The sequence below is a fragment of the Martes martes genome (genome assembly GCF_963455335.1).
Source record: "Martes martes genome assembly, chromosome: 8".
Lineage (NCBI taxonomy): Eukaryota > Metazoa > Chordata > Mammalia > Carnivora > Mustelidae > Martes > Martes martes.
In genome coordinates this window covers 139,353,594-139,376,902 of record NC_137895.1, presented here as the reverse complement: position 1 = coordinate 139,376,902, position 23,309 = coordinate 139,353,594, and positions in this window count along the sequence as shown.

The following is a 23,309-nucleotide window of genomic DNA, read 5'->3' as shown; positions in this document are numbered from 1 at the left end:
AGTAACTGGGATGCTGGGAGTCAAGATGGCGGAGAAGTAGCAGGCTGAGACGACATCGGGTAGCAGGAGATCAGCTAGACAGCTTATCTAACCATTGTGAACACCTACAAATCCAACGGGAAATCAAAGAGAAGAAGAGCAACAATCCCAGAAACAGAAAATCGATCACTTTCTGAAAGGTAGGACCTGCGGAGAAGTGAATCCAAAGCGACGGGAAGATAGACCCCGGGGGGAGGGGCCGGCACCCGGCAAGCGGCGGAGCGACGGAGCACAAAATCGGGACTTTTAAAAGTCGGCTCCACTGGGAGACATCGCTCCAGAGGCTAAACTGGGGGGAAACCCAGGCGGGGTCAGCATAACCCCAGGACCCGCAGGGTCACAGAAGGACTGGGGGTGTCTGAGTGCCACAGAGCTCACAGGTATTGGAGCGGGGAAGCCGGCTAGCGACAAAGCCGAGGAGTGCGCTCTAAGCCCGGGGTTACCTTGTGCCGGTCGCAGGCTGGGTGGGCTCGGAGCGCGGCCGGAGGCCACAGAGACAAAAGCGACCCGGCGCTTTTCTCCAGCTCCAACAATTGACTGCTTTCCTCGAGGCGCGACCGCAAGCCAGGGAGGCGGGACTGTTGGGCGCTTTGCTCTGAGAGCGCACTGAGGAGCGGAACCCCAAGCTCTCGGCTCCTCCGGGCCGGAGACTGGGCGGCCGCCATCTTCATTCCCGTCCTCCGGACTCTACGGAAAGCGCTCAGGGAACAAAAACTCCCGAAAGCAAACCCGAGCGGATTCCTTAGCCCGGCCCCTGGCAAGGGCGGTGCAATTCCGCCTGCGGCAAGGACACTTGAAAATCACTACAACAGGCCCCTCCCCCAGAAGATCAACAAGAAACCGATCCAAAACCAACTTCAGTCACCAAGAACAGCAGAATTCCACAGCAGGAGAAAGCAAATCCTACCTGGACAAAATGACAAGGCGGAAAAACTCACCTCAAAAAAAAGAACAAGAGGCCGTACCGAAGGCTGGAGACCTAATCAATACAGACATAGGTAGCATGACAGATCTAGAGTTCAGAATGACAATTCTCAAGGTTCTAGCCGGGCTCGAAAAAGGCATAGAAGATATTAGAGAAACCCTCTCCGGAGAGATAAAAGCCCTTTCTGGAGAAATAAAAGAACTAAAATCTAACCAAGTTGAAATCAAAAAAGCTATTCATGAGGTGCAATCAAAAATGGAAGCTCTCACTGCCAGGATAAATGAGGCAGAAGAAAGAATTAGTGACATAGAAGACCAAATGACAGAGAATAAAGAAGCTGAGCAAAAGAGAGACAAACAACTACTGGAACACGAGGAGAGGATTCGAGAGATAAGTGACACCATAAGACGACACAACATTAGAATAATTGGGATTCCAGAAGAAGAAGAAAGAGAGAGGGGAGCAGAAGGTATATTGGAGACAATTATTGGAGAGAATTTCCCTAATATGGCAAAGGGAACAAACATCAAAATCCAGGAGATGCTAAGAACGCCCCTCAAAATCAATAAAAATAGGTCCACACCTCATCATCTGATAGTAAAATTTACAAGTCTTAGAGACAAAGAGAAAATCCTGAAAGCAGCCCGGGAAAAGAAGTCTGTAACATACAAGGGTAAAAACATTAGATTGGCAGCGGACCTATCCACAGAGACCTGGCAGGCCAGAAAGAACTGGCATGACATATTCAGAGCACTAAACGAGAAAAACATGCAGCCAAGAATACTATATCCGGCTAGGCTATCATTGAAAATAGAAGGAGAGATAAAGAGCTTCCAGGACAAACAAAAGCTGAAAGAATTTGCAAACACCAAACCAGCTCTACAGGAAATATTGAAAGGGGTCCTCTAAGCAAAGAGAGACCCTAAAAGTAGTAGATCAGAAAGAAGCAGAAACAATATACAGTAACAATCACCTTACAGGCAATACAATGGCACTAAATTCATATCTCTCAATAGTTACCCTGAATGTTAATGGGCTAAATGCCCCAATCAAAAGACACAGGGTATCAGAATGGATAAAAAAACAAAACCCATCAATATGCTGCCTACAAGAAACTCATTTTAGATCCGAAGACACCTCCAGATTTAAAGTGAGGGGGTGGAAAACAATCTACCATGCTAATGGACATCAGAAGAAAGCTGGGGTGGCAATCCTTATATCAGATCAATTAGATTTTAAGCCAAAGACTATAATAAGAGATGAGGAAGGACACTATATAATTTAAGTAACTGGGTATATAATAATCCAGGTTTCTGAGCTAAAGAAGCTAGGAAAGGAAAGGGATGAGGTAGCTGGTTTCCCCTGTCTGCATAGGGCATGCAGGGATTTTAGGACATTTGGTTGGAGGTGGTGTACCTGTGTGTGGTGGGGGTAGGTCAGGGGGAGAGTCTGCAGTTGAGGGAACAGGGTTGGATTAGACATACGTATTTCTGAGACACCAGCACATGCGTGGTACCTAAACTCATGAAGACGGATGCCTTTAGGAAGAGAGTGTGGACAGAGAAACAAGAAAGGGCCTGGAATTATCCCTGAAACGCCTGGAACAAAGCTTGAGAAGAAAACACCGATGAGACGGAGGATGTAGTAGGGAAGCAGAAGCAAGTCCTTGGCCCTTGTTATCCACTTGTCACCCAGGGAGAAGGTTCAGGAAGCTGTCAAGGGTATGGGGTGATGTGGAGAAGTGGAAGAAATTGAAGGAAGATGGACAGGACAGATGTCACAACCTCAGAAACACCCCTGACTGTGGCCATCACTTCCCTCATAGTCAACCATGAGCCACAGAGTTCATCTCATTAATATTAATATTAATATTAATATTAATATTAATATTAATATTACCAAGTGCACCTGTCTGTCCTCGTCACTCCCTCTACCAGCGTATCAGTCTCCTAGGTTATTAAACAGCCTTCCATTTGGCTCAGATGCACCTGATCTTGTCCTCTCCAATGCATCTCCAAACTGTGCCAGAGAAGATCTTTCAGAAACACCTGCCGATGATGTATTCATGTGCTGGAGACCAGTCGGCAGCCTGCCCACCCCACCCCTCCATCTTTCAGGGTAAAAGGCAAACTGCTTAACTTATTTTTTTAATTTAAGTTTTGTTTTTTGAGAGAGAGAGAGAGAGAGAGTGTGTGTGTGTGTGCAAGGTGAGGGGGGTGGGGGAGGGAGGAAGACCGTCAAGCAGACTCCACGCCCAGCGCAGAGCCCAGTGTGGGACTCCATCTCACGACCCTGAGATCAAGAGTCAGACACTTAACCGACTGAGCCACCCAGGCGCCTCCAAACTCCTTAGTTTAACGTGTAAGGTGACCGGTGGGCATTTAAGTTGCTTCCCGTTGGAGCGATCGCCCCAAGACTACTATACACATTCTCACACCTGTCTTTTGGTACTTGTATGTTTCTTTGCATGTATAACTGGGCTGAAATCAAAGACATAAATAACCTATTTTAGAAAAAAGGTAAACAGGGACACCTGGGTGGCTCCGTCCGTGAAGCATCTGCCTTTGGCTCAGGTCTTCATCCCAGCCCGCATCGGGCTCCTTGCTCAGCAGGGATGTCTGCTTCTCCCTCTCCCTCTGCCCCTCCCCTACTTGATATCTCTCTGTCTCAAATAAATAAAAAAACTCTTAAAAAAAAAAAAGAAGACAGGAAAAGTAAATCCAAGTAAAGCCAGACAGATTATAAGAGGGAATGATAGAAATGAAAGTAGTTATCAAAGATATATAAAGTAGACAAGAGAGAAAATCAATAAACCCAAAACCTGGTTCTTTGCATCAAATGATAAAATAGGCCAAACTTAGCAAAGCTGATCAAGAAAAAAAAAATGGAAAAAAGCACAAATGTATAACTTCAAGGAAGGAAAGATGGGGCATAGCTTCAGATTCTAACCACATCACAAATAATGGCAGGTTGTCTCACTTTCCTGTTGCTGGAGAACAACTCAAACGTATGATCTTCTAGCCCAGGAGGTCAGCGGATGAAGGTGGGTACTGTGGGGCTAGGATCAGGGTGAAGGCAGGCATGTGTTCCTTCTGGAGCTCTCAGGAGGAGCAGTGTCCTCATCTTCTCCAGCTCTCAGAGGTGCCCACACTGCCTGGGGCTGTGTCCTGCTTTCAGGCTCATGGCTTTCTGGCCTCTGCTCCCCTCCGACACAAAACCTCCAGCCACCCCCTCCCACTTAAAGGATGCCTCTGATTGCCCTGGGCCTACTCAGAGAATCCAGGATGATCTCTCCATCTCAAGATTCTTAATTTATATCTGGAAAGTTCCTTCTGTCACGGAAGGTAACCGAGTCACAGGTGCTGGGCGATGGGAAACAGAGGGTATCTTGAACAGTGTTGTGCAAATAAATTTGAGAATCAAGATGACATGAACAAAGGAATGAAAATAAGAAGAAATACGTAATCTTCATCATCTTATTTCTACGAATGAAATGGAATCTAGAAGTTAAAAGGTGCTCAGTAAGAAAATTCAGCTCCCAGAGGACTAACAGCATTAAATCACTAAAAATACTTAAGGAAGGACTCATAATAATCTTACACAAACTGAACCAGACAAGAGAATATGAGAAGTACCTGCTGACTTTCTGTGTGGCCAGCATGACTTCACTACCATGGCTCACAGGTCCTTTATAGGACAGGATAAGGGCAAGCAAACCATCTTCATCAACGCGAGCACAACATTATAGGCAGAGTATTAACGGTCAAACCAAGGGTGTATAAAAAGAACAGCGCATCACAACCATGCTGGGCTTATTCTACGGAGGCAGGTTTGATTTAACACTGACAATTTGAACTATGTAGTTTATCATATTAGCATATTAAAGAAGGAAAATCACATGAGATTATCAGTAGAATGCTAAAGAAGCCGTGGTTATTTTCAGCATCCATTCATGATAAAACTTGTAGCGAATATGAACGGAGAGGGAGATTTCCTTTATACAATAAAGGGTAACCACAAAAAACAACCTACAGAAAATATACTTGATAACCAAATCTTGAAAGATTTCTGTTGTAGAATGGGAGCCCACTGTAACAATTTCCATTCAGTGATAGACCAGGACCCCTGTTCAAGGCAATAGTCAAGCAAAAGAAATAGGAAATAAAGAAATGAAACCATCATTTTGCAGAGACAGCATGATTATGTAGATAGAAGATTCTTTAGAATATACAGATAAGCTATTAGAATAAGTGAATTTAACAGTGTTAGCCAAGAGGAAAGGGTGCAGATATCCACAAAAAGATACTTATGAGAAAGTTTATTGTGGCTTTGTCACAATGGTTCCAAACTAGAAGCAGCTCAAATGTTTCCAGTGTAATGCTAAATGATTTGGGATATATTCATGCAGTGGAATTAAGGCAGACCAAAGTATGTATGCACCCCTGAATGACTTGTTGCAGTTAGACTCATAACAGTACATACTGTGTGATACTGTACGTTCCATTTACATAAGCTACAAACCAGTAACATAAATTCATAGAGATAGCTCTCAGAACAGCGGTTACCTTTTGAAAGTCTATGATTCAAAGGTTCTGGGGGTCGATGATGTTCTAAAATTTGATCTGATAATCGGTATACGAGCACACGCACCTGTTAAACGAAAGCGATGACTGTACAGTAGTCTCTCTTCTCCTCGGTCTTGCTTTCCAAGGTGTCAGTTACCGAGGTGGCCAAGCTCGCTGCAGAATCCCATGATCTTCCTTCTGATGGATGGTCAGCTCAGCGGAAGCGTCAGGCTACGTCACAGTGCCTTCAGTACTCGCCTCACTTCACCTCACGTGGGCATTCTGTCACCTCCCATCATCAGGGGATGGCTGAAGACCACTCAAGAAGATATTTCAAGGCAGCCCACACTCACGTAACTTTTATTCCAAGATATGGTTAGAACTGTTCTATTATTGTTGTTGTTCGTCTCTTACAATATCTAATGCAGAAGTTAAAATGTATCATAGGTGTATATGCATAAGGAAAACCACAGTCTATGTAGGGTTTGGTACTGGATTCCAGGCCTCCATTGGGGGCGTTAAACCATATCCTCTGTGGATAAGGGAGACTACTATATACTTCATGATTCATATACTTTATGGCATGAATGTTGTAAGGACAACAAGTTAAAATAGTTTAAGGATGAACAAGTAGGGGCATCTGGGTGGCTCAGTCTTTTGAGCACCCAACTCTTGATTTTGGCTCAGTTCATGAGCTAAGGGTCATGGGATCGATCCCCACCTCAGGCTCCATGCTCAGTGGGGAGTCTGCTTGAGATACTCTCTCTCTCTCTGCCCCTTTCTCCCTCCCTCTCTCTCTCTAAAATAAATATATAGACCTTTAAAAAAAAGAAAGAAAAGAATGAACATGGAAAACGAATGTGGTGAATAGATACATTATCTCTGTAAGCAATTATATAGTTACTTGGGAGAACTTATTTGATGTAATAGTATAACTTCAATCACTACAAGGTTTTTTTAATAGAGATTTTTAATTTTTCTGGGTTTTTCACTAAGGTTGTCTACACATACCAATCAAGTACTTAAATTTAACCAAATGGCTGTAGGCAGGAGTTGGGAGAGCTGGAGGACTATGTGATGGACTGGCTCTTCATGTACTTTAAGATTAGTCACGTGGGTACCAAGATTAAAAAAAAAAAAAAGTAACAGTAGAATTTGAAATCTCACAGAACAGCTGTGACTTGGGATTCCAAAGACAAAAGCCAGGATTCAAAATCCTGCTACCCGCTTTTGACTGGTGAGCTTTCCCAACCCTGCAAAACCTCGTTTGTGGGTTGTAATACCACCAACCACATATTGAAAGAAGGGTTTGCTGGAAAGAGGACTTGTAAAGGATGAGAGGAACGTTGCCAATAATATTTAATATGCTGGTGACCGCAACCATTTACCAACAGGGGACCAGACCTGCTCTGGAATCCTCACACGGAAATCACCCTTTGTTCCCTCAGGGACACACAAAGCCACCGTTCCCATAGCAACACTGTCATGTGACATCAGACATCTGGGCTAGGGCCTTGAATGATAAAACAAACGAGTGTTGGCTAGCTGACAAGGAGAACCTCGTGAAAAGGTAGTGCTCGGCTCCAATAAGAGGCTGAATGCATAGGTACATGTTGAGTAGTTGTTTTATGTTTGAGAATTGTAAATAATTTTTTAAAAAACATGTATTTTTTAGAACTCAGTATTTCTTTTGATATATCAGATCACTCAGAAAATAAGGTTTTCCTTTGGCTTTCGTTAACATCTATTTCTCTCTCGTATGCAGTTGAGAAGGAATCAAAGACGAAAGAATTAAGTTGCCCAAATCCTTAAGGTGCTGCAACTTTGGCCCTTTGTAGGGAATAAGTAATTCTCATTGTGTATGCAAGGACTGTTCGGAAAGGGTCTAAATGGCATGAGTGTGCATATATTTACGAATGCACAGATTCCTAATAATATGTTCCTGAGAATTCACACTAAATAGGATATTATAGAAATAGATTATGGATTTTTAAAATAATTACTTGGTCTCCTCAGACATTTTATCTTTTTTAAAAAATCGGAGGGGTGCCTGGGTGTCTCAGTCAGTTAAACGTCCAACTCTTGATTTCAGCTCAGGTCATGATCTCAGGGTCCTGCGATCAAGCCCCGCCATGGGCTCCACACTCAGCGGGGGAGCCTGCTGGAGATTCTCTCTCCTTCTCCCTCTGCCCCTCCCCCTCCCAAGTTGATCATCGATGTATAGTTGATATTGTGGATTTTTTTTTAAAGAAAATGTTTCATGAAAATTCTTACTTAGTTGTCGAATGGAAATGGACTTCTCTTTCCTCAGCTTTCAGGCAAATCCTAGAAGCTCAAGGTTCTGCTCTGACTGTCCTCAGATCCTCCATAACTGAGTAAATGACATGCATGCGGTAACTTTAGCCAGAGAAGCTGATTCCATGTCCTGCTTTTTCTGAGTACCTTTCATAGAGAAAATGAGATATTGATTTAAGGGGAATCCTTGATGTAGAAGGGATTGGAATAGTTGTCAAATTCACAGATTCTTGAGTTCAACCACTGTGAGTGACATGACTTTAGCTGCCAAAAGACAGTTTACTATAAGCCCCAAATTTGCTAAGATGATATCTTTCCCGGCTGTGGTTTTGTTGATGTCATATATTTATTTTTCAGAACCAATAATGCTGAAGAACCCAACATCAACGTATCTGCCAAGATCTCTGAAATGACTAAATGTATGTATATATTTGTATGTGTGAATATACATATATATTAGGTATATACATACCGAAGGCATAATACCATTGCTCTTTCCTTTGATACATTAAAAACTTGGTAATATATATTCCATTCAACTTTAAAACCCATGAAATAATATCTATATTAAGCTCTATGAGCCAAGGGCAATTGTTAAAATAACACATTCACATTTTATATTTTAAAGTGCTACTATCTGCTCACACTTCCTAAAAATGTAACACACGCAAACTCCTGAGATAGCGGAGGTAAGCGTGTACCAGCAAGAAGAACGGCCGAGCTTGTCGGCGGCTCATTCCGGTTCATGCACGGGAGCAGGTGTTTCTGAACTGCTCCCGTCGGTAACCCTCACAGCAGTTCCCGGAGAGAGTGTGGCTACTCCCCACTTACTGAGCAGACATGGGCTAACACGCCAGCTGAGGCAGGTGGACCGGGGTGTCAAACAGCTGTTGCTGATCACAGAAATGAAGCTTTAAAAAGCTGTCCACGTACTGCCTCTGGGATTAACGGAACCCAAGCCCCTCAGACCGAGAGACTCCCCTTCCAAGCACACCTTCACTCTGGGCGGGTTGAGACATACATGACAGTCGATGCCTCTTACGGGGACCTCCAAACTGCTCAGCTGCAAGCTGTTTGTGACTATAAAGAGAAGGAAAACACGCTCAAGAAGAAATCTGATCAGGGCCCACGGCTTCTCAGGTGACACAACCTCTAGCAAATCCCCCTTCAGGCCAAAAATTGCCTTGGAAAATATTATTGTGACCTTTCCTTTGCGGTTGCCATGGAACGCTGGCATCCTGACCGTGGGGAGAAGGTCACTGATTGTATCTGAGTGGAGCAAGCACACACCATCTATAGTGCAAACGGTCTGGGTCTGCTCTCATTTCTGGGTGGGGGGTTTTGTTGTAGGGTTTGGTGTGTAATCTCAATTAGATGTCTGAAGAAAAACAATGCTTTTGAGTTTAGGGAATTTTAGAGAATTCTTTGAGTGAGATTCTGGTTTTAAAATTCCATGAATTTCCTGAAAGCCTTTGAAGCTCTTGTTGTCTGAAATGGAGTCTCACTCTCCCCATTCTTTTAAGGAAACTTTCTCTTTTGACCGTCCACAACACAGTGACTTTCTTTTATGTTTACATGAAGTTGGATGCAATTATTTTATAATAAGCCCATCTCTGCAAGCAGCCCCATAATTTTTAGACTTTTAAATGTCATTATCATAAACACAAATCAGGGCTTATTCTGCCCCCGTTTGGCTTTGAAATGGCACGGAGGGTCTGTGTGACTGTGTTTTCTCAGTCCCGGCTGGATCACTGCGGTGAGCAAGTCCTGCCAGCAAGACACTTCCGGCTCCACGTTCCTCTGCTCCGAATTCCTGCTGCGGCGGGTATGCGCAAGCAGCCCACTTTGGACAAGGAAGGTACCATTCCGCCCCTCTCCAAAGTGGGCGGAGGGACATGCATAGTTCACCAAGGGGATTTGTGCAAGTGGCGAGGTTCTGTGCACGCTGGGGGTCAGTTATCTTTCCCAGCAAGGAGAGCTTTGAAGATGAGAGTTGGTTATGTAATATTTTAGGCTCAGGCAGCTGAGAGATCGTTGGGCTCTACATCCCCGCTCGGAGTCCTTGGAACGGTTCTGTGAGGTGGGCAGCGGGCACTGTCTGCGGGCCCAGGGATCCATGCGTGAGCTCAAGCACCTGGCCCTCAGGGGGGATCTTGTCTCCTTGGCTGCCTCGTTATGCCCACAGAGGGGCGTCCGTGGGTCTTGTTCGACTCCAACACGGTGCAGGTGTAGCTTGGATAAGCTGCTCTGATTCCCTCCCCGTCCTCTCTGTGCGACCCAGGGTCAGTCCTTTGCTAGCCATATTCTCCGAAGCAAGTCACTTCCCCTCTCTACGCCTCGTAAAGCGCGACGGGGACGCCCGCGTAAACAGGCGTGAGGATTGCATGAGGTCGTGTTTGGGAAGCACTGGGCACAATACAGAAAATGTCGCCCAGACGCTCTCGGAGGGCATGTTTGGTCCTGGCTCGTGGGGGAAATCACGGTGGCGCGCATGACCCCGCGCTCGGCCTGCGATGGGGAAGCTGGATGCAGGCGGAGGCTCGGCGGCCGGTCGCGGGGCGGAAGGTTCCCCGGCGAGGAGCCCCGGCCATCTCCGAGCCCCGGGCGCACCCCAGAGGGAGGGCTCTTCCTGGGCGGGGGAAGGCCTGAGAGGCATCTGGCCCCGCCCAGAACTGACCACAGAGAGTTTCCCGGATAATGTGTGGAGACGATCAAGACGTGTTTCCGCGCACATGTGTGTGTTTCTAGGGGTTTTTAGACAACAGGACACAGGCAATCGGTTAGATTCACGCTGTGCCACAGGGAAGACGGCACAGACAGGGTCACTGGGATGTCCGGGTTCTCCGTTCCACACACAGGCAGAGAAGCGATGGGCAAGGCGGTCCAGGGGCTGAATACTGGGTCTCGTCTTGCCACCCATGGCTATCTAACCTTTGTAATTTCTCTCACGTCCTGTTTTCTCATCTGTGAAATTAGTGGGTTGGACTAATCTTTAAAATCACCTTTACTGATTGTATCATATCCTGAGATTGGAAAAAAAAATTCTTGATATATATTTGAACACTTTGAATGCCCGTCAACATCTGTGGGAATACATTAATGACACTGTCCCTTTCCCTTTGCCCTCAAGCACTACATGTGACAAGGAGTCTAGCGAACCTGTGGTCTCTCCCACGTTCTCCTTGATTACACGGTGACTGAAGGCTCGCAGGGGGACATTCTAGAACAGACGTACAGAATTGCACAGGTGCGGCATGGACCCTTAGAGACACAGTCTTCCAAGTATAGCCACTTCTAGCTTCTGGCTGGTAGAGTCCTCTCCTTTAAAAATGGAAATCCTTCCACAAGTTTTCAGGTTCCTTGGGCAGGAACAAAAGTGATTTTTCAGTGATTAAAATAGTGGATTAGGTATAAATTATATTTCCAGTTTGGTTCCAACGCATATTTCTGCATCTCTTTTTTGGGGTACAAATGGGAGACTAATATTCTTCTCTCGTGACTTACATGAGGCCCAACACTCAGAATTAGTGTAAAGCTCGGAAACGTGATTTGCTAGGAGCTTAATTCTCTTTTAGATGAATGCAAAATATTCTCTGATGTCTGGAAGAAGACTTTTCTTTTCACCTTTAGGGAAGTATCAAACTCTGAAAGATTAATTTTTTTAAGATTTTATTTATCTATTTGACAGACAGAGATCACAAGCAGGCAGAGAGGCAGGCAGAGAGGGGAAAGCAAGCTCCCCAATGAGCAGAGAGTCTGATGCAGGGCTCAATCCCAGGACCCTGAGATCATGACCTGAGCCTAAGGCAGAGGCTGTAACCCACTGAGCCACCCAGGCACCCCTGAAAGATTAATTTTTATATAAATATTTGTCTTTGTTTTGGAGGAAATGTCACCCTACCTTCCTCCAGATCTCAAGGGGGTGGAACTTGAAGACTTCCAGCCTTTCTAGCCTGAGCCTTCATAGAATTCTCTCCACACTACACACGGGTTTTTGCCCCACAATTGATCTTCTAGTATTCCCAGTTTGAACTTGGATGACTTGAACTTGACCCTAACAGAGCTGTTCTTTGGTGTGGATTCATTGTTTCTTGGGAGGATGCCTCTGAACCAGCCCAGCAGGAGGACTCTTCTCCACTTTGATACCCAATGGAGTGTGCCTGGTTGGATTCTGGAATTGCTTGGGACGGGTGGGGCTCCTTTTTGAAAAGGCAAGAAAGAAAAAGAGAGTAGACACCACCTCATGAGTCTAAGACATTTCTTAAGTAATAGGTGGTTTGGGGAATAATGGTCATAATGCAGCCATCAGCACAGGAGGCCCCCGAGAAGGAGCGTCGCTGGTAAACAGGTCACAGATTCTCATTTAATGATGGGAAAAATCACAAGTGTGACGTGGCTCCTTCAGTGGAAGCTACAGGGAAAAGGGATGTAAAAAGCCTCAGTTGTGAAAATCCTTCAGGCGGTTCCCTGGGAAATGACGAGCACTGTGTGGATCTCAAAGTCGTTCTTCTAGCCTGGATGCCGAGGGGATGCCGAGGAGAAGCCGGAAGAGACCACCTGTTTTTCTGTCCCAGATCTTCACAGGAAGGTGCGCTGCCATGAGACACAAGACATTGACGAGCGCCTTCTGGTCAATACTCCGCATCATCAGTTTGGGTTTCTGTTTCATTTTTGATTTTTTAATCCCCCCCCCCCCAAATCCAATCATTATTGTCAACTTCTCAGAAAGACCAAAAAAAAAAAAAAAAAAAAAGGAGTGTTAGCTCCTAAAGAGAGGGAGGTGGGGGTAATTCTGGGCTGGTCTCCTGCGTTAGGAAGCCAGATGAGGAGACACACCCACACTCAGGTCACCAGCTTGCCGCTGAGGCACCGTGTCGGGGCTGGCCGGCTGTCTCCAGTCTGGTCGCCTTCCCCCACCGCATCGAGGACATCAGCAGCCGAAGAGGTTGGTCAGAGAGAGCAGGTGGTGCGGGGTCTGGGGCTGCTGCTGAGTGTGAAGTCCTCCCTGGGGACGCCCGCCGTGAGGCCATAGGAGCACCCGGGTGGCTATGCTGGAGGCTTTCCCAGGACTGGGTGCTTTCCCTACTGGTACTGGTGGGCTTTGCAGAAGGATAAACCCCATGTGAGGTTCCAGCCCCATCATGGAAGGTGAAGCTACTGGGCCCCTCTGAGTCTCAGCATTCACAGACGTAGAGCAGGTGTTACAGTAACACCTGGGTCAGAGGGTCGTTGCAGAGATTAAATACAATAATCCATAAAGTGCCTTCCTTTCACTAGATTGCTAGATCTACATTTTCGGCTTAGAGTCTCCCTTGTATGGCAGCTCCCAGACTGCTCAGCAACACACCACTTCTCTAATGTAAAGAAATCTGGAGGGTTTCTGAATCCTGTGCCAGCATTTCCAGGTTGGGGAAGAGGGCATCTCTTTAAAGAGTCAGCAGAGCTCTTGCCCAGTCTCTGTATCTGGAGGCTTGGTTTTCAGTAACCAGCAGAGGGTTCCCAGAATCAGCTCAGCTTTATGGGGACCACAGGAATTCATGCGTTGCCTCTTCTTTTCTTCTAGACCATTCTGATCAGTGATTCCCAGACTGTGAGCTGCAGACTGGAATTTGGCCTTTACCAAGGCCAAAGCAGGGAGCCAGGCAGGGGCTGGGGGACGGTTCCTGCAGGCCAAGGGAGCAGCACAAGCAATCGTTTGTCGTTAATGAACTTAACGTGGTTTGGCTTTGCCGGAACTAGATTTAGGGCCTGTGCTTCAATCGACTGAAATTTTATGAGCTCACTGAGCTTTAAAAAAAGTAGCGAAAGAAAAGCAGTCTTTCCCACTGCTCAACATCCTGGGGAACCCCAGGGAAAGGTACATTTAAAAGCTACGGTGAAAGACGTCCTACATCGGTCTCCAAGAGTTCTGCTACACCTGTCCACAAAATGAGCGAATAATTCACAAATGCGCTTTACAATGTCAGTTCAAGGTGCTCCTGTTCTGAAACCCTTTGCCTGTTAAAAAGCAAACACAAAACTAGAAATGGAGGACTGTTCCTTGGCAGGCCACTGGCCTAGTCCACCCCTGCTGGTCCCAGGACATGGTCCCATGGAGATCTGACCGTCCTCGCAGCTTTTTCTATTCAGGGCATGTTCACAGACGCTGGCAGGACAGAGCTGATAGCTTCGCCTCCACCGTGAAGCTCTTTGAGGGAAAGGAAAGGCAAGCTCTTGGCTTCGACTTTGGACGCGGCACTCCTGTGGTTAAACCAGTTCTCCATCCTTCCTCTTGATGTATTTTTATCACTCTTAGAATCTGTCCCTGCCTTGCCGTGTCTTTCCGGCCAGTTCAGGGTCATTATAGAACCACCGTGGGCCCCCATGTCTCATTTTGTCCTAACGTTGAATAACGCTCTTTAGTGTTGCCACTGCTATTTAGAAAAATACTCGGCGGCTAACCCCTGAAGAGCCGGAAGCTGGCCAGCCTGGGGCCGGAGCCTCGACTCCACCGGATGGGATGACTTTTCAGGAGAGAGGATTCTTGAAACGGTGGCACGTGGATCTGAATCACTCACAGTTAAAATATGTTCACATTCCCCATCTTCCCAAGAGTAAATGTTAACAAGACTTCCAGGGGGGCGGAACAAAGGGCTCCATAAAGACCAAGACAGGAAGACCGAAGATCAAAGATATGTTGTGACCACCGAGCATACATAATGAAACGGGGCAATGGAGCTGGACAATGCTGAGCTCTCGTCCGTGGATCAGCCAGCCACCAGCAGGCTCCCCATTCTCTGCCCGTGAGACCTCTGTCCCAGACACGCATCCAATTACCAATTTACCTTCTGCCTTTAGACCTGGCCCTATGAAAGGAGCTTTTGTTGTCTTCGCCTGGGCCGGTGCAGTAGCTAATTGAGATGAAAGGTCTTGGGAGCAACTTTTAGGACCAAAGTCATTAAGTTAAGTCTGTCTTACTGACTGGTCAAATAGGAATGTTCTTCACTCATTTCTGTCCTTAAATATACATATATGTTGTTTGGGACCCCCTCCCCCCAGGAGTGATTATTTCTGAAAGCTACTCATTTTGCCTGCTGGGGCACCTCACAGCAATCTACCATTATTCCTTCTGTACCGTGGGAGCTTAAAGTAAAAAGCTCTCCAACAACAGCTGTTTGTGCATTGTATGATGCTCTAAAAGGGAACTGACCAGCCATGAGGTGTGGGATGGCGATGGCTAAAGCTTTGTTGCGCTTTCCTCCATTAGGGAAACATCTACCATGAGGTCGTTAACAGGAAAGGGACTTCAAATGCAAACAGCAAGTACAGAGGCATTAAAATGAAAAGCATTTTTTGACAAAGGATAAAAAATTAGGAGCCCTAGTCTTCATGGCCGTGTTCGTGGTCATGTCTGTGAAGGTGGTGAGCAGGCGTGAGATCTCACAATGGGCAAGGGGTGGGGGGCAGGGGACAGGGGTTGTGAGGACATGCATGACCTCTTGTTGCCTCGATGGGTGGGGGGTGTTGAGACGGGGAATAGGGCCTGTGTGGGAGAAGCTGGGAGGCAGGGAGACCAGTGGGAGGCTGCAGTAGGTGTTCCATGGGTATTGACAAGTAGCTGATGGTATCTTCAGCTGGAAAGCAAGGGACACATCTCACTAACATTGGGAGAAAAGGGTCTGCGGGTGTGGATGCCCATTCTTCTGCTGTCTTCTGCTTTTGATAAGTTTCCTATATTTTATCCAAAAACAAAACATGAAATTATTTTTAATGGTTATGTCATCCCCAATTCTGGCTGGCCCCTTCCGCGTCATTTTAACCTTCTGTGACTGGGCTTTTGCATGTGGGTGGTGAATGTGGAGAAGGCTCTAACTGTCACCCCACCACACTTTACCTCCTTTTCCTTGTAGTAGCAAACTCCGCCTTCCCCCTCCTTGGGAGTTTAGAGGGTGTAGCTAGGTATGGGCATGTGACTACTTTCCAGAAAGAGGAGAGTGATCATAGACTCATGGGCAGTTTCCAGTGGACTTCCTGTGTTTCTTTTATCTCAGGGACTGGGCTCAGCTTCATCTCTGCAGACCAGAAACAATCATCCCAAAGGACGTGAGCCAACAAGAGAGAAGGTACCTGGGTCCTTGGATGACCTCAAGGAACAGAGCTGTTCACAAGCCCTCCACCGTGCCTGCCTCTAGACTGTTACAAGAGAGGTAGAGACTTCTGTCCCCTATAAGCCATGGTGTCAGCCTAGCCAGTGTCCCATTGAACATGTAGTCATTTATACAAGGTCTACCTTGACATCAGAGTCTAAGACAACACATTTGCTGCGGAGAAAATTCTATCACTTAGCCTGTGATCCTGAGAATTCTCCCAGAAGCAGATGTGTGTGACTCTATCCTCTACTACATCTGGGAAGAAGGTTTGGGTGGTCTTTTGATGTTAAGTCTTTTGCCATTGATTTCAAAGGATGAAGACCGATATGTTCAGATAAGTAGCTATAATGATTAATTTCATGTGGTGATTTGACCTGATGCAAACTTCTCAGATTAAACATTATTTCTGCACGTGTCTGTGAGGGTGTTTTCAGATGAGATGAGCATTTGAATCAGAGAACCCAGCAAAGTAGATGGCCTTTGCCATATTGGGGGTGGGGGTGGGTATTATGCAATCCACTGACGTTCTAAAGAAAACAAAAGGCAGAGGAAGGAGGATCTTGTCCCTTTTTCCTACCTCACAAATAGGCTGGGGCATCTCATCTCATCTTCTCCTGCCCTCGGACTAGGAGCTACACTCTTGGCGTTCTCTGGTTCTTGGGGCTTCAGAGTCCAGACTGAATTATATCACTGACTTTCCTGGGTTCCTAGCTTACAGACAGCAGGTCATGGGACTTAGCCTCCATAATCACAATGGCCAATGTCTCATAATCAATCAATCGATCAATCAACCTCTATCTCTCCAATCTATCTATCTAGGTTGTTTCTCTGGAGAACCCTAATACTGGGAGCATATTCAAAGGGCCAAAAGAAAAGATATTTTTTATAAGTGAATCATTTGAAAAACTTTTGCTTGAAAAAAATTCTTGACCCATTAAAAAAAAATACACACACACACACACACACACACACAAAGGTACCTTTATTGACACGTTTCTTCTTGTTTGCTCTACTTCCCAAGAAATCACTGAAACTCAAGGGCAATTATTTTTATTTTTTAGATCTAAGAATAGAATTCTTCCAATACAACTTTTTTTTTTCCTAGTAGAAAGAGAAAAGTAGTATTGAATGGAAGGGAAGTAAAAGTAGTGGTGAAAATTTTAAACAGAACGGCTTGTTTACAATGATATTAGGGTCAGGTGGGTCCTAAAGACCAGGCTGGAGAGGCTGGAGATGTGCCAGGAGAGAGCAACAGCTCATAGACAGATGCCCAGCGCCAGCGACGCTGTAGCGAGCACCCACCTGACACCCATCAGGGAGACTCTCTAGCAGGAGGAAGCGGGGCTTGTGGTCAGGACCCCAGAGTCCAGCCATTTGCTAAGCTCATGCGTTTTCCATGTGCTTCTAATCTGGCAGGCACCTTCTGGAACCTTTGGATTTGGACTCATTCAGTGAATGATCTCTGATTCTGTCTTTTAAGATTATTTTTAGAGTTTGTCTGATTTTCGTTATGTTTGAAATCATTGTTCCAAACCACCTGTGCCTTCTCATCCTCCATCTTTCCCCATGTGCCAGGCATTCTGGAGTCCAACCCTCTCGTCCTCGTTGGTTTCCATCATGTGGGAGAGACTGCGTTCCATCAGGTTGGTTGTTCTTTATTCCCCTTTATTTATGACACCATAGCTACCTTCAAAACATAGATGACAATGATCGTTTCCAAACCATCTTCAATTTCTTCTTGAAGGAAGAGGTCATGAAAATACGATATCCAGTATTTTGCTAAAATAAGCATAGGAAACATCAACTATCATCCTCATTTCTAGAATTTTGTAGTTTCATCAGGAAAAGACATCAAGTTTGTCTGATGTGGTTTGTTCCATCAGTGTCGTAAATGTCAGCGCTGGCCTCCATGCTGTTTCTGTTTCCTAGCTAGTGTCCAGGTAAAGGCTGGGAATGTAGTTTCAGGCTGGGCACAGACTAGAAGGGATTCGATTTATCTCCAGCTCCACTGTGTCTGCTGAAACAGACACAAAATACAGATTTCTGAGGGCTTGTTTTAGAATCTTCCTTTTTGAGGTATTCTCTCTTACCCCAAGAGTGGGCATTAGTTTCCTTCACGAAGTTAATAGGTGTTTCTCATTTCCAGTTTCTATTTGCATTTTAAGTTGATATCATGACAGCATTACTTCTGTTAATGATCTTTGCGTAGCCCACTTTGACTACATGTGGAGCTCTGACAATTCTGTGCTTGTTAATCGGTATTAACCCACTTACTAACTGTGTCATTTTGAGAAGGTTATCTCATTTCCACAATGGAGAAATCCTACTTTTTTATGGTATTGAGTGAAATAATGCCTACGAAAATACCTCAGCTGTATTATACCCTCATGGGTACTATTTCTACCTTCATTTTCTCCTGATGATTTTGATAAAAGATCTAGCGAGGAGTAATGGAGAAAGTCTGAGCTTCGCTGTTGGAGATACACCTTTATCCAATCTCCTGCCTTCTGTACTACCTTGTATAAAACTTTTGTAGAAATTTTATGCAAAAACCCTGGCATAATGCATAGCTCTCAATCAGTGTAGCTGTAACTGGCAGTTCCTAACCCGTCCTCCCTCCAGCTCACCTGATTGTGCTTCTGTTCCTGAGATGTATTTGAAGCTAGAGCTGTTTAGTGTGCTGTGCTAGTCATCATTCTTGATATATTTTGGGGTCAACATGGCTGAAAACCAGATCCTGAATCACGGAAAATTTGCTATGGTAAATCAGTGCCGAGCCCCAAAGAGGCTTCTTCCACCAAAAGGCTCACCTTCTTTGGCAATCTCTACCATTGTTGGCATATCTTACCCTCAGTGTTCTGGGTCTACCACTCTACCATCCATTCAACCAACACCTAAGTTCTTCTGAGCCTTGAGGTGAATGCTACCCATGAAACAAGAACATCCCACCCCATCTCACAGCCTACATTGGAAGATGGAGTACAGAACATGCAAACATAAACACCACCAGTACCTGCATAAAATAAAGGCTAACATTCCAAAGGACTGATTGTCATATTAAGTGCCAAAGGATCTGTGCATCACTGATTTTATAAGAGAAATGCACAGAGATGGTGGGAATGGACAGAGTTGACCAGGACCTGAGTTGACCCAGAAAGGCTGCAGGACCTCTGAGGTGGCCACTTAGGCTACACATAGCATAATTCCAGCAGTTACTTTTGCACAGATGAAAAATTCTTAAAAAATAATACAATGTTTGAATTATTGAAAACAATGCACAAAGCATTGGTTAAGTAATTCTTTCCCAAGTGGAACAAAAGAGGAAATACATCCCATAATGAATTTTGTAATTTTTTGTTATGCTTCCATGATGTTGGGGGATTTTTGTCCATTACTAGGATCTTTGTAAGTCTTAGAGATTTTACATTTCAGAAGTGATCTAACTGACCTCTTTCATCTAACTAAGGAGGAAACTGAGGCCCAAGATCACACAGCTAGTAAATGACAGAAGCTGGTATTAGTAAAGATGATGAGAAGCCCACAGCAGGCACTGACGTTGGACAAGAGTCCTACCCAAAGCTACCCAGCTCTACACGCTTGAGAAGACCATGCCTACTGTTAGCAGAACATAAATGATCCAAGAGGCAGCAAAGTTTCCTTTCTCTGGAACATTCTACTCTAAGTTGGGGACAGAGTCAAAAGTTTAGTCTCTTGTGGGTGGAGAATGATGGGGAAATCATTAAAACCAACCCAAAGCAAGTTTTCATCTAATAATTCCATTAGGTTCACCCGATAAGGTTATTGTTTTGGACATGATTTGTTCCTTCATTTTATCATTAAAAATGTTACAGGAAAAGAATACCTATCCTCATATTCTTTTAGGCATTTGGAGCTATTCTGGACATAGCATTTATCTATGAAACCATAAAATTAAAGCTAATATGGCCCCATCTATGCAGTTAATCTTCTAATTATTTACAGCTTATCATGTGTGATATTTTTGTGATTGAACTATGTTTATTTTTCCTCAGGGTTTATTTTAGGCACTTTGGGTATCCACACAATGAGATGTCCTATAAATATATAAATAGTATTTTGTTGAAAAAGACCCAATTCCTCAAGCATAAAACTTCTGGACACTCTACTTACACAATGGCTTGACTATAGATTGATCTGTGCTAAAACATCCTTTCAGTGACATATCGTATCATGGAGGTGATATTGTACTGCAAAGAATCACACCTCACTGCTCCAGGGAAATGGATAAAAAGAAGGAGGATGCTGTCCTGTTATCCACAAATAGCAATATGTCATGTTCCCACTGACTTTGAAACTCAGTCTTCTAGATGCATTTTCCTTCTTTCTGTGCCATTTGTTTTAATCATCTAAGAGTGGAAAGAACCATATCAAATAGCAGGAGTATTTTGTGTGAATTAGAAAAACATGGAGGGGAATTCACCCATGTCCCTCCTTTAAAAGACTCTGCCATGTATAAGACCCATCAGGGAAGCAGGTTCTCCCTCAAGGCCACCCTCTGAGTAATGTCCCTTCAATGTTCTGTGTAAGGTCCCATGCGTCCATAAAGAGGAGCCACATGGACACATGGCCTGCCCATTGTTACCTCTCTTTTCACCCTGCCAGCTTCCCACTTCAGTAAAGAGGAGGGCACCCGTGTCTACATGGACTTCTCAGAATCTCTTCTCATATTCCATACAGAGACCATATGGGGAAAATTTCTCTGTTCACAGTTGCTCAGCCAGGGCTTGGGTTTCCAGCCATCCCAATCTCTAGGAGCCCAGGCCTTGTCTTGGGGCCATGGAAGGCCCATTTGCTACAACACTTCTAAGGAGCCAAGAGCTCAAGAAAAATCCTCAACTTAAGAAAAATACATTCTAGCTTCCATTTTTATAGGATTTGTAGGCTAAATGGGTTGTGCATTGTAGAGTGTTGAAGGTCAGGACACCTACAGCTTAATCTGGTGGAGAGGGCATATTCTGGCAGCTCTGTAGCATTCTCTTTGGAATGTTCTAGAACATTCACTATCACTAGAATGTGGTGATACTTACTACCCCCAACCTTGGCTTTTGGACTTGAGGAGAAATTCCTAGGCATTAGGAATTTTTTTTTTTCCCCAAAAGCATTACTATATTTAAGGATGAGGAGAGTGTAAGGAAGGAAAAGGTAAGGAAAGTCTTCACTTAAAGCTGGTCATAGTCTAACAGGGGAGACAAGGCTTAGACTGATGAGTAAAGTGGGATCATCATAACGAGAATGTTGAACCACCTCTTCCAGTGGGAGATGGAAACATAAGAGTGGGCTTTGTTAGGAGGTGTGTGCATTTGTGTATGGAGATAGAATTCCTTGCACACTTCAGGGCCCTCATGATCACATAGAAACTTGCATCCTTTCAACAAATATTAAATGTGCACCTACTATGTGTGTGAGACACTCTTGCTGGCACTTGAGATACATTAGTAAATGAGAGAAACTAAGATCTCCATGTTTGTGGCAATGACCTTCAGGTGATGGAAGGTGTTCATTAAACAGAAGTTCACCCTGGTCAGTTCCACTTTGTCACAGGGTGGGGAGTGCAGTGTGGGAAGGGAAGGAGGAAAGGGTGGAGCTGCACGGTACGGTCTCTCGGGGAAGAAGACACTTGGTCAGGATGCACATGTGGCTGGAAAAGAGTGACCTTTAACAGACCTGGAAGAGTGCCGATAACAATAGCACAAGATAACAATGGGTGTTGCTTACAGGACTTAACCTTGGTTCAGAGTGATGTAAGGAGCTACCAAGTTCAGAGATACCATTATTTTGAACTTAAAACTGACTCTGGTTGCTGTGTCAAGAGTAGACTATCATGGACCATGGATGGAAGCAGAAGGACCAGCAACGAGTCTGTTGCATAATTTAGGTTAGAGACTTGAATCGCTCATGCCCATGTTGTCATAATGCCAGTGAGAAGTGGTCAGATCTGGGCATATAATAGGGTCTTCTGACACTTTGGACATGCAGTCTGAAGGCAAGGCAAAGTTGACTTCAAATTTCCGTCTCAAGCAATTGGAAGAAAGGGATTACCCCCAACGAAACCAGGAAGGCTGAATGGCGAGCTGTTTGCCAGGAGAGAAGCATCAGCGTAGTGTTGGGCCTGCTGATTTGGACATAACCAACAGACTGTGTAGGTGCAAATGCCAAGTACGTGGTTCGAGATACTCTCTGGAACGCAGATGAGGTCTCGGATCAAAATATGCATGTGGCGGTTGTTCACTGACGGAGCTGCTGGAGTCAGGACAGTGCACCCTACCACCAAGAGAGAAAGCCTGGTGAGAAAGAAGGAAGGGTCTGAGACCCAGGGCCCTCAACGTCGCTGCTCTGGGAACATCCACATTCCCTCCTGCTTTATCACAAGTTAAAGTTTTTTTTTTCAGTGGGGACCTGCCAACTCTCTTGCATGTATCAATTTAAATAACACCTCTCATCAAGACTGTGGATTTTCCAGGGATTTTATGTGCATTCTTGATGAGATCCCTGGAGGATGGGCTGAGATGACTTTATCTTAGTGGGGTCCTGGTACGATCTAGAAGGTGGTCTCATAGACTGGATGCATGTTTCAAGCTGCTTGTTTACATAGCCGAGTCCTCTGTGCTATAATGTTGCTTTATCCTCGGGGTTGAGAGATTAAAAAAAAAAAAAAGTCCCCACTAGGGAGGCAGATTAGGAAGTAGAACTCAGTAAAATGTTTTTTGGTTGAGAATGATTTTTGTTTTCCTGAGTGAATGTTTCAGAGACAAAACTGAAATAGGTCTTTGTCTAGTTGTCTGAATTCCCAAAAATCTGAATTCTGAGGGAGAATTTCTAAAACATATGCCCAGTACATGGTCTGAGAGCCCAAGTTCCCAAAGATGGGTGGCCGTCTCTCATTTCTGCTTTTGATCGATGCTCCAACACGACGGCCAGCTCCAAATTCCATGTGGCAACAGGGGTCTGGCCTGGATGAGTTATGTCAGCAAACACACTATATCCTTCATACTACGAAATTTGGCATTCCACATTCCTTGTTTTAAAGCTCTCATGACAAAGCAATATCCTATTATTTTCAGACATTCTTTAGCAACTCCTTATGATCAAAATATTTATTTAAGCCTCTGATAGCTAAACAAATTCAAAGGACAGTAATATGTTCATATCTTAGTTGTGTGGAAAAAACACTTTTAAATGTGGGAAATTATTATAATAAAATGGGGGGAAAATGATGCCGAAACATCAGATACATGCCACTTGGCTCAGAGATGGCTTTAAAGTAAATCTTTCACGTGATATTGGGGCCAGCTGGTATACCTGGGGTCTGGTTTTTAC